We start from the raw sequence: 13,343 nt of genomic DNA on the forward strand, positions 1-13,343 counted from the left end.
TGAAGATACTTGTATCCAGCGGTGTAAAGTAACAAATTACACATACTCAAATTACTGTAATTGAGTAGTTTTTCTCAGGAATTGTAAATTACTTCGTAGTTCTAAAAAAATTTACTTTTACTTTCCCTTGAGTGCTGTATCAGTACTTTTACTCCACTAGTGTCCTTCAACCTGCAGTCACTACTTTATTTTTTCTTGTCTATGGGGATTAGAAAATTCAGTCCTGCGATTCCTGTCAAATCGAATTGCACATAAAAGTAAAGAGGTAAATTACATCATAATGAATTACCTCAAGACATGGGTGATTTATAATTACAGCTAACTGGTTGGAAGCGTCAGTAGTGTCCAAGAAGATGTCTAAAAGTTTTACACGCATTGACCCAGAGACAGTTTAGATGCATGTCACTGATGTAAAAATTATGTATGTTTACTGTATGATTACTGAATGGCCTTAAACATCCAGCAGGCACAAGATGTCAACATGATGTCAAATTAAACATTGTGGGGATGAAGCATTTTGTTTGGAAATGAAAATTGTGTTGACATTAGAACTCAACGCCAGGTCGATGTCAATGTCCAACCTAAAATCAATCAAAAATCAACATCTGATGATGTTACAGTTTGACGTTCTGTGGATGTTACCACTATAACTTCTACAGTATAAGATGTTGGATATTAGTTGACGAATAAATGATGTTGGTCAACATGATGTTGGTTTAAGATGTTGGCTCGACGTTGGGTTTTGGTAACTTCCTAACACAACCTAAAATCAACCAAACATCAATGTAATTTGACATCAAAATAACAATGTCCTTAGACACTGGCTAGACATTGAATTTTGGTCACCTGACATAGCACAAAATCCAACCTAATATTGTTCTGACGTTGTGTGCCTGCTGCTGGGCAATAAATAGATGCGGTACAGAATGTTACGTTTACACACATCCACAAATTAGATGTAAATGCATTAGCTTTTTACAGTGTAATCCTCACTACTCACTACTCTTGAGCACTTTTGAAAGGGCTACTTTTTACTCATACTTTGAGTAATATTTACAACAGATACTTTTACTTGAATATTTCACATTGAGCTAATTTGCTACTCTAGTTCAGATAAACATTGAAGCTAGATCAATGACAGATTGACTGGTGCAGTAGTGTAGATTTCGGTGAGCACAGGCTGTGTGTGAGTCAGCTACAGGACCCTGTGGTGCATGAGGACACATTTAGGTGTGACACTGTGTCAGCTGGCACCAAGCTGTCCCACGCTGCCCGACCAGCAAAAACTGGCCAATTCAGACAGTCTGAAAGACAACAGTACATCAAACAATGTAAACAATTGACAACAAAGCGAAAAAAGTGCCTATTGCTGGAACTTATAAATATTCTAAATCTTGAGAGTTTTAGTTGAATGACCCTTCAATGCACAGTAGGCCATGAGTGTTCTCAGTCGTAAGTGCCCTTTGGAGGTGCATTTATTCTGTTTTTACTGCAGCTAAAACAGCTTTCCTATGAGTAATAGACATACAGATAATTTGCCAATTGCTTGTGATCATTTTCAGGTGAACTGCACAATAATCTCAACAGACAACAATCTTTGTATCAGCCACATCTTGAGAAAAACAATGAAACCATATGTAAAAAGAGTGAGACATTGTCAAACAAAATAACACACAAAAATGTTCTTCAGCAGTTGTTTGTGGTTGTTGAGATTCTATTTAGCAATGCTTAGTGGTTCTTCGGCTCAAAATCATAGGGGAACCAATTTAAGTTCTACATAGCACCAGTAATAGTTCTGTTGGGGGTTTTGGGGGGTGGCTAAGATGCTACTGTACATATGATCTTTAAATATATAGGTACTATGTAACACTAAAAATAGTTCCCCTATGATTTCAAGCTGTAACGGATGATGCTGGACAACACACACGAGGATCCACATGCAGTTTAATAACAACCAAGAGTAGTCAAGTAGGCATCAAGGTGGCGCAGTGAGTAGCACAAAAGCCTCACAGCAAGAAGGTCACTGATTCGAACTGAGCCTCGGCTGGGTCAGTTGATATTTCTGTGTGGAGTTCATGTTCTTATGCATGTTCACGTGGGTTTCCTACTGGTGCTCCGGTTTCCCCCACAGTCCAAAGACATGCGCTATAGGTGAATTGGGTAAGTTAAATTGTCCGTAATGTATGTGTGTGAGTGTGTATGAATGTTTCCCAATGATGGGTTGCACTGGTGGTGTAGTGGTTAGTACGTCGACACATACACTCCGGTGCTCGCGGCGACCCGGGTTCGATTCCGCCTCGTGGTCCTATGCCAATCCTTTCCCTCTCTCTGCTCCCCATGCTTTCCTGTCAATTCTCTACTGTCCTGTCAAAAATAAAGGTGAAAACCCCGAAAAAATAATTCTAAAAAAAAAAAAAAAGTTGGCTGTTCCTTCCGCTGTGATGACCCTTGATTAATAAAGCTGAAAAGAAAATGAATGATTGAATGAATGAGTAGTCAAGTAGGCAATGGTCAACAGGTGCATAAGGGTAATGCAAACAACGAGGTCAAATCAGGCAAAAGTTTAGGACAGGCAGCAAAGAGTCAACAAGAACAATAGGTAATCCAATGGGTCAAAAACACAGCAGGACAAATGGGATAAACTCTTTGTAGTGCTTAAAAAAACAACACTCAGCAACATATGTGTGCAAGAGGTGCCCAGGTAATTAGTCCATGATGAGTAACCAACTGTGTGTGTGTGTAATCAGGGGAATTAGGTGTGTAAGGTGCATGATGGTATTGTAGTCCAGTTTAGTGTCAGAGGTGTAGTTCCCCAGCGATCTGCAAGGATTAGATCAATGATGATCATGACAAGCCAAAGAACCACTATTAACACCATGTTTTAGACTGTACTGCATAGACCAGAAACAAACAAAGTAAAGAACAAAAGAAAAACAAAAAAGAAAAACTAAACATGTCACCACAAAACAAAAACAGAACAGAGCATACTACAAAAAACTGAATAAAAAATAGAACAAACTAAAAATTTTAACAAACAGAAATCTATGTAGTGAACAAAAAATAAATAAAAGAACAACACAAAACAAAACAAAAAGGAATAGAACACTACACTACAGAACTAACCAAAACAAAAAAAAAACAAACATAAAAACTGAAGAGCACAGAACAAAACAAAACAAAAAATAAGCACAACACTTCAGATCCAAATCAAGCAAAAGACCAGAACAAATCAAACCAGATTACAACAGAACAAAGCGAATAAAAAAACATCACAGAACACACTGCAACAAAACAAATAACAGGAAAAAATTAAACAAATAAATAAATATAAACAACAACAGAAGAACATAAAAACAAACACAGAATAGTGTCAGATAAATGCAAAACCGAAACAACAACAAAACAAAACACTGTGCCATAATAGTTGTTTGTTGTTGTTTTCCTTTCATGACTAAGTGCTGTGCGCTGGCCTTGTGCCTGCAGGCCATTCTGACAGCGTACACAAGCAGTGATGTTGTGAATATCCTTCTTAGTCATGCACATATATTATTAGCCCCGTTTCACCGGTCAGGACCTCTATGATGGCAGGAAGATCAAAGATCGCCACATAATTACCCCACAGCCAATAACGAACGCCAGACACTCATTCATGTATTCGCTTGCCATTTTGTTTAGGCATTAAGACGGATTATGTGTAATATGTGGGATACATTGTGATTCAAATTGTGTGATAAATATATTGAGTTGCTTTTAATTAAAATGCAAATCATCCAGCAACAAAACAACACAAAACTGCATATTTCTTGCAGCCGTTCGCTTATTGACTCACATTAGTTAATAAGGAAATCAGCAGACATGATTCTCCAATCACAAAAAGCAAACAATGAAGATTAAAATAAAAAATAACGAATTTAAAAAAAGGGTCTCCACTTGCATTTGAGAGTAAATCTGTAGTAGGTGAGAACTTTGAGAGCTGTTTCTATCATTTTAAGCAACTTCCTTTTTGGCAGAGGACAGTTCACTTTGGCTCCGACTCCAGTGAAATCTGTCTGCTTGACAAGAAGCCCAGAGCTTTGTGCCTCTCGGCCGCAAAACAAAGCTGCCGTTGGCTCCTGAATGCCACAGTTGTTCAGGCAGAGGAAGGTATAAAAAAAAAAGCAGCGGTGATGGCTGTGATTCTGCCAAGTAGGACATGTTCCTGGATCAACATCTTTTGTTGGGCCTGGGTCAACAAACCTGCCAAACACAGCCTGTAAACATAAACTTAGCCACTAGCACTCACTACAAGACACAAGCTCATGTACTCAACAAAGTAACCAATAAAAATGGCTGCAAATGGAGCCATATTCAAAATTCTCAGGTGTCCACATGGAACGGTTTGGGTCAAAATACGTATACAGAACATTCATTATAACAATGTAAATGCCTATATTTTCTGAAGGAAGCAATCATATGCTTTATTGCTAGTCTCTTTAAATGCTAATAATAACTGCTGCTCCTGCCCACTTTCCAGAAAAGGGGTGTGGCTTTTACAGCTTGAACCTCAGTTGGCTCAAGTGGTAAACAAAATAGAGCTTCTGTATGCATTTTAATTCTTTTAAAGTTTAACTCCTGATATGCAGCTTTCTGAACACATAGCAGTTGTCATCAGGGGCAGATTTAGTGATTTTTGGTCCCTAAGCAATTACAGCCATAGGGCCCAAGTCCTAAAATGCACACTCTCTACTTTTCCTTAATTTTTATTTATATTGCGTTTTTTAAATTTGTTTATTTATTTATTTATTTATTTTTTATTACTTCGGCTATGTTCACACTGCAGCCAAATGTGGCGCCAATCTGATTTTTCTCTCCGATAGAAAAAATAGGAGCCCCTTCTGCACATGCCAGCTGTTTATAAAGAAGTAAAATGAATCATCTCTGCTGCTCATTAACACTTGATGAGTTTACTACAACAGTGGTCAGAAAGACGCACACCACAGTTGTCATAAATCACGAATGATCAGTGTTTTTAAATCACAAGTGACTTATTTTAGGTTTCAAACGCTCAAATACACATTAGTAGTAGCAGAACAACCCTTTACAGTTCATGAAATACACTATGGTTGTTTGTGAGAAGGGCAATATTCATATAAGCATGATCTGACAATGTGCTTATTTCATACAGTGTGTGCATAATTAGACATTTTGTGCTGTCTGAACTATAATTTTGCTCTTGTGGGCCAGTTTAGGACCATGATCTGTTCACACTGCAAATCTGATGTTGCCCCCATTTATAAGAGCCATGTGAGCAGCCATGCAAAAAAAAAATCAGACCTGAGAAAAAAATCTGATTTGAGCAATAAGCCTGAACGCAGCCTCAGTCTTCTTTTCGACATTTTAAATGATTAGTTTTATAATTTTATGAAATTATTTACAACTAAAAAATAATAAATATAAATTTAAAAATAATAAATGTATTTTTGTAATATTATTATTATTACATAACATTACGTTATCATAATTATATTATATTCAATTGCATATTAAATAATAAATATTACGTTAAATTTGTATTTGTAACGCTCACCAAACAAAATATGGTCAAAAACAGTGTTACATATTTATACTTAGATATTTAGTGGGGGCCCTCAGATTTCTTGGGGCCCAAAGCGGCCGTTTACCTCACTTATTGGGTAAATCCGCCCCTGGCTGTCATGTAAGATTTATCAATGGAACTACCAGATTTTTGTAACTACTAGAATGGCCAAAGCGTTCATTCTGATCGTTCATTTAGGATTTTAGCATGCTGATTTTTTTTGTTATGTCACATTTATATTTAAAGCTTCTAATTTGATTTAAGAATGTGTCATCATATTTTACGATATTAATACCCTAAAAATATTATCATTTTGTAAAATAGGCTATAATTGTGTACAAGTTACTAGACTGTCCACAAAGGTGTGTAATTCAAGGCAAGTGGGAGAGCAAAATCATCTCAGCGGAGTACAAATGCTGTTTTGAAAGACATCTGAAGTGATGTTTTGGCTGTAGGAAAGCTGTTTTTGTACACAAATATTTAAAAGCCCAGGAAAGTAGTGGAGTGTGAAATGCATCATTTTGATTAAGGCCATTCAGGAAAGAAATACTCAGCCACACTTTATTTCGATGGTCTGTTTGTGGAATGAAGTTACATTGCATCTACATACCAACTAATTCCCATTAGATTATAAGTAGACTGCTAGGTTTGGGTGAGGTTTAGTGTAAGTTGACATGTACTTGCAAAGTTTCCTATAGTAAGTAAATGTCTGTTGAAGAAGCATATCAACAGATATTAAGCAGATAGTCTACTGATACTTAAATGGACCATCAAAATAAAGTGCTACCAAGTACTTTTGTGTTTTGAAATTTTAATAAAATAATTATGTAAATAATTTAAACAATGTTAAAATGAATTATAAACACAATAAAGTTAGGTTATTATAGTTATTTTATAGGTTATATAGTCAAAATGACCAATAACTGATGCTGCGTCCCAATTCGCATACTATCAATCCTAAATAGTATTGGAAAATAGTATGTCCCAAACCATAGTATGTTGAAAAGAGAATGCAAAAGGTTCCCGTATGGTTTACTAATTAACAAGTAACAGAAGTTAACAAGTATTATTTAAATTATTTATTAAAATGACCAATTATTGTATTTTATCAACGTCTACCCCCACCCCAACCCTAAACCCAATCATCACAGTATTGTAAAAACAGTAGCTGTACCGAGTATTATTTATGCTATCTATTAAATTACCCAATAAATAGGGTATATGCAGAGCTACTGTTAACATGGCTAACATTAAATTGTCTTGCTGTGTTCACGCATCTAACGCTGGATTGCAGTAAACCAGTAAATTCAACTGAAAAGCAAAAGCACAAGACAAAATGACATTTCATTTTTATGGCTTTTCATTTAAATATTTATTTTCTTAGCTTTCTATAATCAAATATGCACAGGGGACTAAAATATTGCATGACATGACATTTTGTGTACACAAGCTTTGAGATTCAATCAAAGTTGTGGCAGATGAAACATTTTAAACTTGAGAAATCCTAAAGCCTAGCTGAAATGTTGAAATATGATGCAATAAACCAGCATCTTTGGAAGCCGCAGAGTCCTTGAATTCAGGTTTCAGATCTTCCACGTGCCTTTGATTTGTCAGTTCATCTGCTTGTTAAAACAACATATCAAAAACAATGCTTAGGGCCATTTCCTTTACTCTTCCCAGTCAGACAAAAATACAATGTTCCCCCTTCATTAAGCACAGGGTCTTGGATTTTGGTGCCTTTAAAATGTTCAGAGGACTGTTGGATTTAAGGCTTCAGAAACAGAGGTAATGAGACTAGAGGCTCATGCTGTTCCAGTACAGCTCGTCTCTTATTACTCTTTCTGTCAAAGCCATTCAAAAAAAAGCCAAACCCAATTCAAAACAGGGAAATCCATTAGTAACAGAGGTTGAGTTAGTCACAAGCAGCCGCAGCAGCCTGAACGCTGATATCAGGGCAGGATGAATCCATGCTTTCATGTTGTTTATTCCAAAACTTTGACCCGACCACTTAAATGTTGCAGCAGAAATCGAGACTGATCAGACCAGGCACCTTTATATCTTCTGAGGTCCAGTTTTGTTGAGTCTGTGTGAATTGTGACCTCAGTTTTCTGTTGTTATCTGGCATTGGTGTGCTCTTCTTGCTCTTTATCTTCTTCAGTTGCTCATCTGCACCAAGGTTTGACATCAGAGAGGCTCTTCTGCAAACTTTTATTGTAACAAGTGCTTATTTTGAGTTATTGTTGTCTTAATATCTCCCCAGTCTGACATTCTTCTCTAACCTCTAGAATCAACAACACATCTTCACCCACAGAACTGCTGCTCACTCGGTATTGTAATTTAGACCATTTAAGATATGTTGTGTTTCTGCTTGAACTTCAGCTGACCATCTTGACCACGAAGGTATTCCAGAAAGCGGTTAACCCTATCTTTCAATTCTTAAAACAAAAACTTTCAGGGTATGCAAGTAGCCATAGCAACGTATGCTCTGAATAGGACTCTTTTTCAGGGTAAGTTATATAGTATATGTGTGTGTTTCCTAAAATATTTTGTGTATTCTCTATAAATGGCTATTGAAAAAAAAATGATTAGTATTGATCTATTTAAATTGGTGGGATCTACTTTGGGGTTGGGTCGACAGATGATGGCCAATAGACATCACAATGCTGAGCCTGCATCGTGGTCCTCTGCCCCACCCGTCCCAGCAGCAACCCGCTCACGAAAAACCTGTTTACACTAACATGTCTCAGTTTTAAATAAAAATGATCCACGTCCACACTGGCGTTTCAACTAAGATTTCTGAAAAGCCCTCCTTCCACATTATACCGCTGAAAACACACATCACATGACCCTTCCCCCCCACACACACACACTCTGTCATGCGTTCAAGTATATTTGTACGTCTGAGCTTCAGGCAGTCAGCGGGTGAGAGAGCAGTGCATGTTGGACAGTTTATCAATGATATACCACTGGATGGCGTCTAACTTTAGTTGTTAAACATGATATTTAATTAATCTAGTCCCTATCTAATGACTCTTTGGTCTATTGAATCTTATCAGGTAACGTGTTACAGCATCAGTACCACTGCCTTAATCTTTCACGCTTGTACTTAGTAACTTTAGCGAAAACATCAGATACTGTTGGCTGGTTCCTGTCGACGCCATTATAACTACAAAGATCACTCTGCCTATTTATGCCAGAGTCTCGCGGAAAAATTGTTTTACAGGTGCCAATTTGTGTGTAACTTATCTTTATTTATTTATGATTTGGTTATGGGTAAAACAAAGACCATGCAGGTCAGGTAGCTAAAGCAGTAGGCTACAAATAATTAATTTGCTATGAATTAATTCATTATTTATAAATTATTAATTCACCACCGCCTACGATGACGATGCCATCGTCACGTTTTACAGTAGTCACTGCATCATACATTGGTCATAAATTGGTCAACATCGCCCAACCCTAAACTGCATTCACTTTTGTCCTTCATTTATTTCATTATGTATTTAAAAAGTGTGTTTTATTACATTAGACATACATCTCACTTTAAAACAATGTGCAAGCAACAGTTTAATTACCCTTCTACAGGGTATATTCTTCCCATACTGATAAACTTCCGGTAAACGGTTAATGTGACTTTTTTTCATTTTATACAGTTCCTTTTACAGCATCGATGTTGTAATGTAATGAAAAATATAATCAGTTAAATAGACTTTGGCATTCATTTAGTTGCTCAAGCGTAAAACGAGACAAAAAGCTTTTTACTCACACACGCCATCAGGATCGGCAGGCTAGCGCAGAAGCTCCATTGAATATATGGATGAATATATTAATGCAGTGCTTCTTGTACAATCTGAGACCCACTTTATATCGGATATCACTCAGCCACTGGAGATTGTTGATTTTTACAGAAAACAGACCTTTAATGCGTAATTTTGCAATGGCAAACAATTTACTGCAAGTGCCTAACCCAGGTTACTGACAAATTTAAAGTCCTTCCGTATACACCCTATTCAATGTATAATTAACTTCAAACAAACAGTATAATTCTTTATAACAATGAAAAAAAAATCAAAGATTTAAGATACTGATTTTGAAATAATGTACTAATTGGGGAGCGATAAGAACTGTGAATGTAACCATTCTTAAACATAAAAAGAAGAAAAAAACATTCCATGCTGCTTTTTGGTGTCATATTCCACGGTGACTCAGTTTTGGCGTTCTGCTGAGATTGTCTTTTGTTTATGGTTCAATTGATTAAACATTGATTGAGCAATTTTGTAACTGACATAAATTGATTAATGCTGCGGTCACACTAGTTTGTGCATACGAAATTCTGTCATACGACACTGGAAAAATTAGCGGGATTAAACAAGATGATTAGACATTTAAAAAAGATCCAAAAATTGGTCCACATTTAAAATTTCTGTCCAGAGAGATTATGTATTGATCTTTGATTGATCTCACGCAGTCACGTGATGCAATTTCGCAGGTCAGAGTTCACCAAGCTTAAACTTTCCAACGCATCAAACTGCGAAACTCGTTGCATGAGTTTCCGGTCTGCCGAATTCGCTTGCGGATAAATGGAAGTCTATGGGGCAAAAAGTTCAGTGTGACCAAGGGTTTAGCCGGTTAAGGGTTAATCAACCAAGAGTTCAGAGGTTGGCAGATGGTAAGTTAATTTTCTTTTGTGGAATACACCCCATGTCTATAATCCCTGAGCCTATGTAATGGGCTGATTAGATATTTGCATCAACAAAAATTTAATAAAGAGACTAATGATTGGAAAAAATTTAATTTAAAAATTCCCCAAAAAAACTATTGTTGTCACAACATTGTGAACTAAAAATGCAGTAAAATAAAATATATATATATGTGAAATATATAAACAGTGGCATTACACTCTCAGAAACCGAGATGCAAAAACTGCAACCCAGGCTCATTCTGATTATGTACCCCTATGTACATTTCTAGAAGAGCACAAAATGCGTCCCAGGAGCTACGTTTTTTTTTTTTTGTGCAGTTTTTGTAAATTCACTAGAAGCCACTGTGAATGCTTTTCCAGATCTCAAATTTCTCTCGCAAGTGCCATTCATTCCTGATGTTCTCACGTGTCTTACCTGCTTACTGGAACCGTTCGTCACCAGACACAAACCCCGTTGTCATGGTCTATGCTGTAGCCATACGTACCCTCTGGCTACATAATTCGTGATTTCCAGAAATGGCTACGCTTTCAGAATGAGCCTATGTTGAAAAACTGGCACCCTGGTAAATTTTTGCACCTAAAAGGGCCCATAATTACACCAAAAAAGTACTATTACCTAAAATGTAAACAGAGTAAACTACTTCCCTTTTTCGCTACTAAAGTGTGCTTTTAGGTTATCATTATGGACCATTTATTGAAACAAAAAATTACTGTTTGAAAAGGTCACACCCCAGTGACAGCTTGTGTACATTTATTACTGACAAATATATGTAGCATTCCATATGCTGTTGCAGTAAAGTAAAAAGACAACAAATAAAATGTCTACGCTAGGAGGGGGGGAAATGTGTAATCAGGTTTTCTGTAGGTTTTACAAAGTAAAATTTAAGATATTTTTAAGACTATTATTAAATGAAATTTCAGATCCATACAGAACTAAACACAAGATTAATGTGGACTAGACTAATGTTTTAATGGCCCGATTGGAAAAGATTTTTACTTTTACTTTTAAATCCCTTTTTAAAATTTCTTAGCCACACATTTTAAAAACGTGTTAAGACAAAGAAATCCTACAACCTAAGAATAATAATAATAAAAAACTCTTTAAAAACTATAAGCTAATTGTATACACGCCAGTCTGCCCAGATCAGTGTCCCCACCATACTGTATCTGGTCAATAAATACACAGAGAGCATTAAACCAATGTTATTGTAAGGAAGATAATTAAACCATATCTGTAAGTAGAGTCATAACAAAGTTTTGTTCAATGTTTTTTTGAGATGGATTGTTGGTAATTCTATGGTTATGGGCCGGATTGGGTACCTTTACATGGAACTAAGAAAAATAACACACCTACAAGACAATATTTAAGTGAATTTTTAACTTTTTAAGACCTAAGGTTCAGGTTTTTTTATTTTATTTAAGACTTTAACACTTTTTAAGACCCTAAAAGCACCTTGGTATTTGTGTGGTGAATTCCCTGAAGAGCTAAAACTGACTGAAATGCATGAGGAAGACAGTGTGTCACATTAGCCCAGATCAACATGGCACCTTTTCACAGCAGTGTGAAATAGCTTTTCTGTCACTTGTCACAGACCATTACACATCTCTCTGTTTCTGTTATGTTTAAACAACTTGGAGACAAGGCACTCTAAAAGGGTGGGATCAAAGGTCTACTTTAAACATTCCTATACATCTGGTGAACTTTCAGCTGTAAGTGCTCTCAGAGGACACAGACTTGAGCTAATTTGTCAGAATCCAGAGATGAGAAATCATTGTGGACTTAAAGAATAAGATTGTAACTACAGTACATTTCAGCAAAGTGTCATTAAAATGTAAAACACTACGTAATTTCTACAGTCATGATGGGTATGTATAAATCTGTCAAGTGGCTGGGCAGTCCAGTTAAAATGAAAACTGTTCATTTAAATGAAGTGGGGGGTTTTCTACAGTCCTGAACAGTGGACCACATTTACATTTGAACATTATAGATATAAAGTAAGAATACTCCAACCTGACTTCAGATGAACGCAGCACTAACTGTTGACTCTATTTTGAGCAGAAGGACAGAAGCAGGGACGTATGTGTCTGTCTGATCTGGATATTATTCTCGCCACGCTTTACAGAAAGCCACAGATTTCAGCTTCTTTCAGTCACAGAGCTTAGAAAAAGCTGTGACCTAGTTCACTCAGCAACAAGCTTATTCCTTTCTCCTACAATAACATTCAAACTCCTGTAGAACAGCAGAAAAATAGCTTCAATAATAAGGCAACAAGCAACAAAAACATTTTTGAATAGCGACACACCTGTACGTACGTATATAACATGATAACAATTAGCTTTGTAGACACATTATGGATACAATACTGTAACCCAAAAACGGAGAATAGACAAATTCTCCATAACATTTCTCAAGAAAAATAGGGCAAAAAATATTGTAGGGATATTTGACGTATCAAGATCTGGACAATTACCCTAGATTAGTGGTTCTCAACCATGTTCCTAAAGGACCACAAGCACTGCATGTTTTGGAAGTCTACTTTGTCTGTCACATCCATATTAGGTCTTTCAGTCTTTGCTAATGAGTGATGATTTTAGGTGTGTTTAAGGAGACATGGAAAATGTGCAGAGCTGGTGGTCCTGTAAGGTGGTTGAGAAACACTGCCCTAGATTAATAGGAATGCAAAATACTAAACAGAGAGATGTAAACTGCAATTTTATATTTGAATTTCCTGAGTGGTTGTTACTGTGATATTTATGATGCAGTTCTGATTGCTAACTGCTTTTAGCTATTTCACGGGCTGACCTGTATGAACCGCTCCATTCAAAGTCCCAGCTGACTCATCTGCCCTCTAAATGTCTACAAGAATGTACAAATCACAGTTTGAGGTGACATGTTATTAATGGAGGTAACTACAGTGATATTTTTCTTTTGTGGTTCTTTCCTCTTGTGCTCTCTAAATTTAGGCCCTAAGGTTATATGAGTAAATGAGGTCCTAAATTCAAGTTCCTCGGTTCTGTCATCCTGTTACCAGAGCTATTAGATTAAGAGCTCAAAGTGAACAAGAC

Source organism: Danio rerio, chromosome 15 (genome assembly GCF_049306965.1).
Source record: "Danio rerio strain Tuebingen ecotype United States chromosome 15, GRCz12tu, whole genome shotgun sequence".
NCBI classification, from domain to species: domain Eukaryota; kingdom Metazoa; phylum Chordata; class Actinopteri; order Cypriniformes; family Danionidae; genus Danio; species Danio rerio.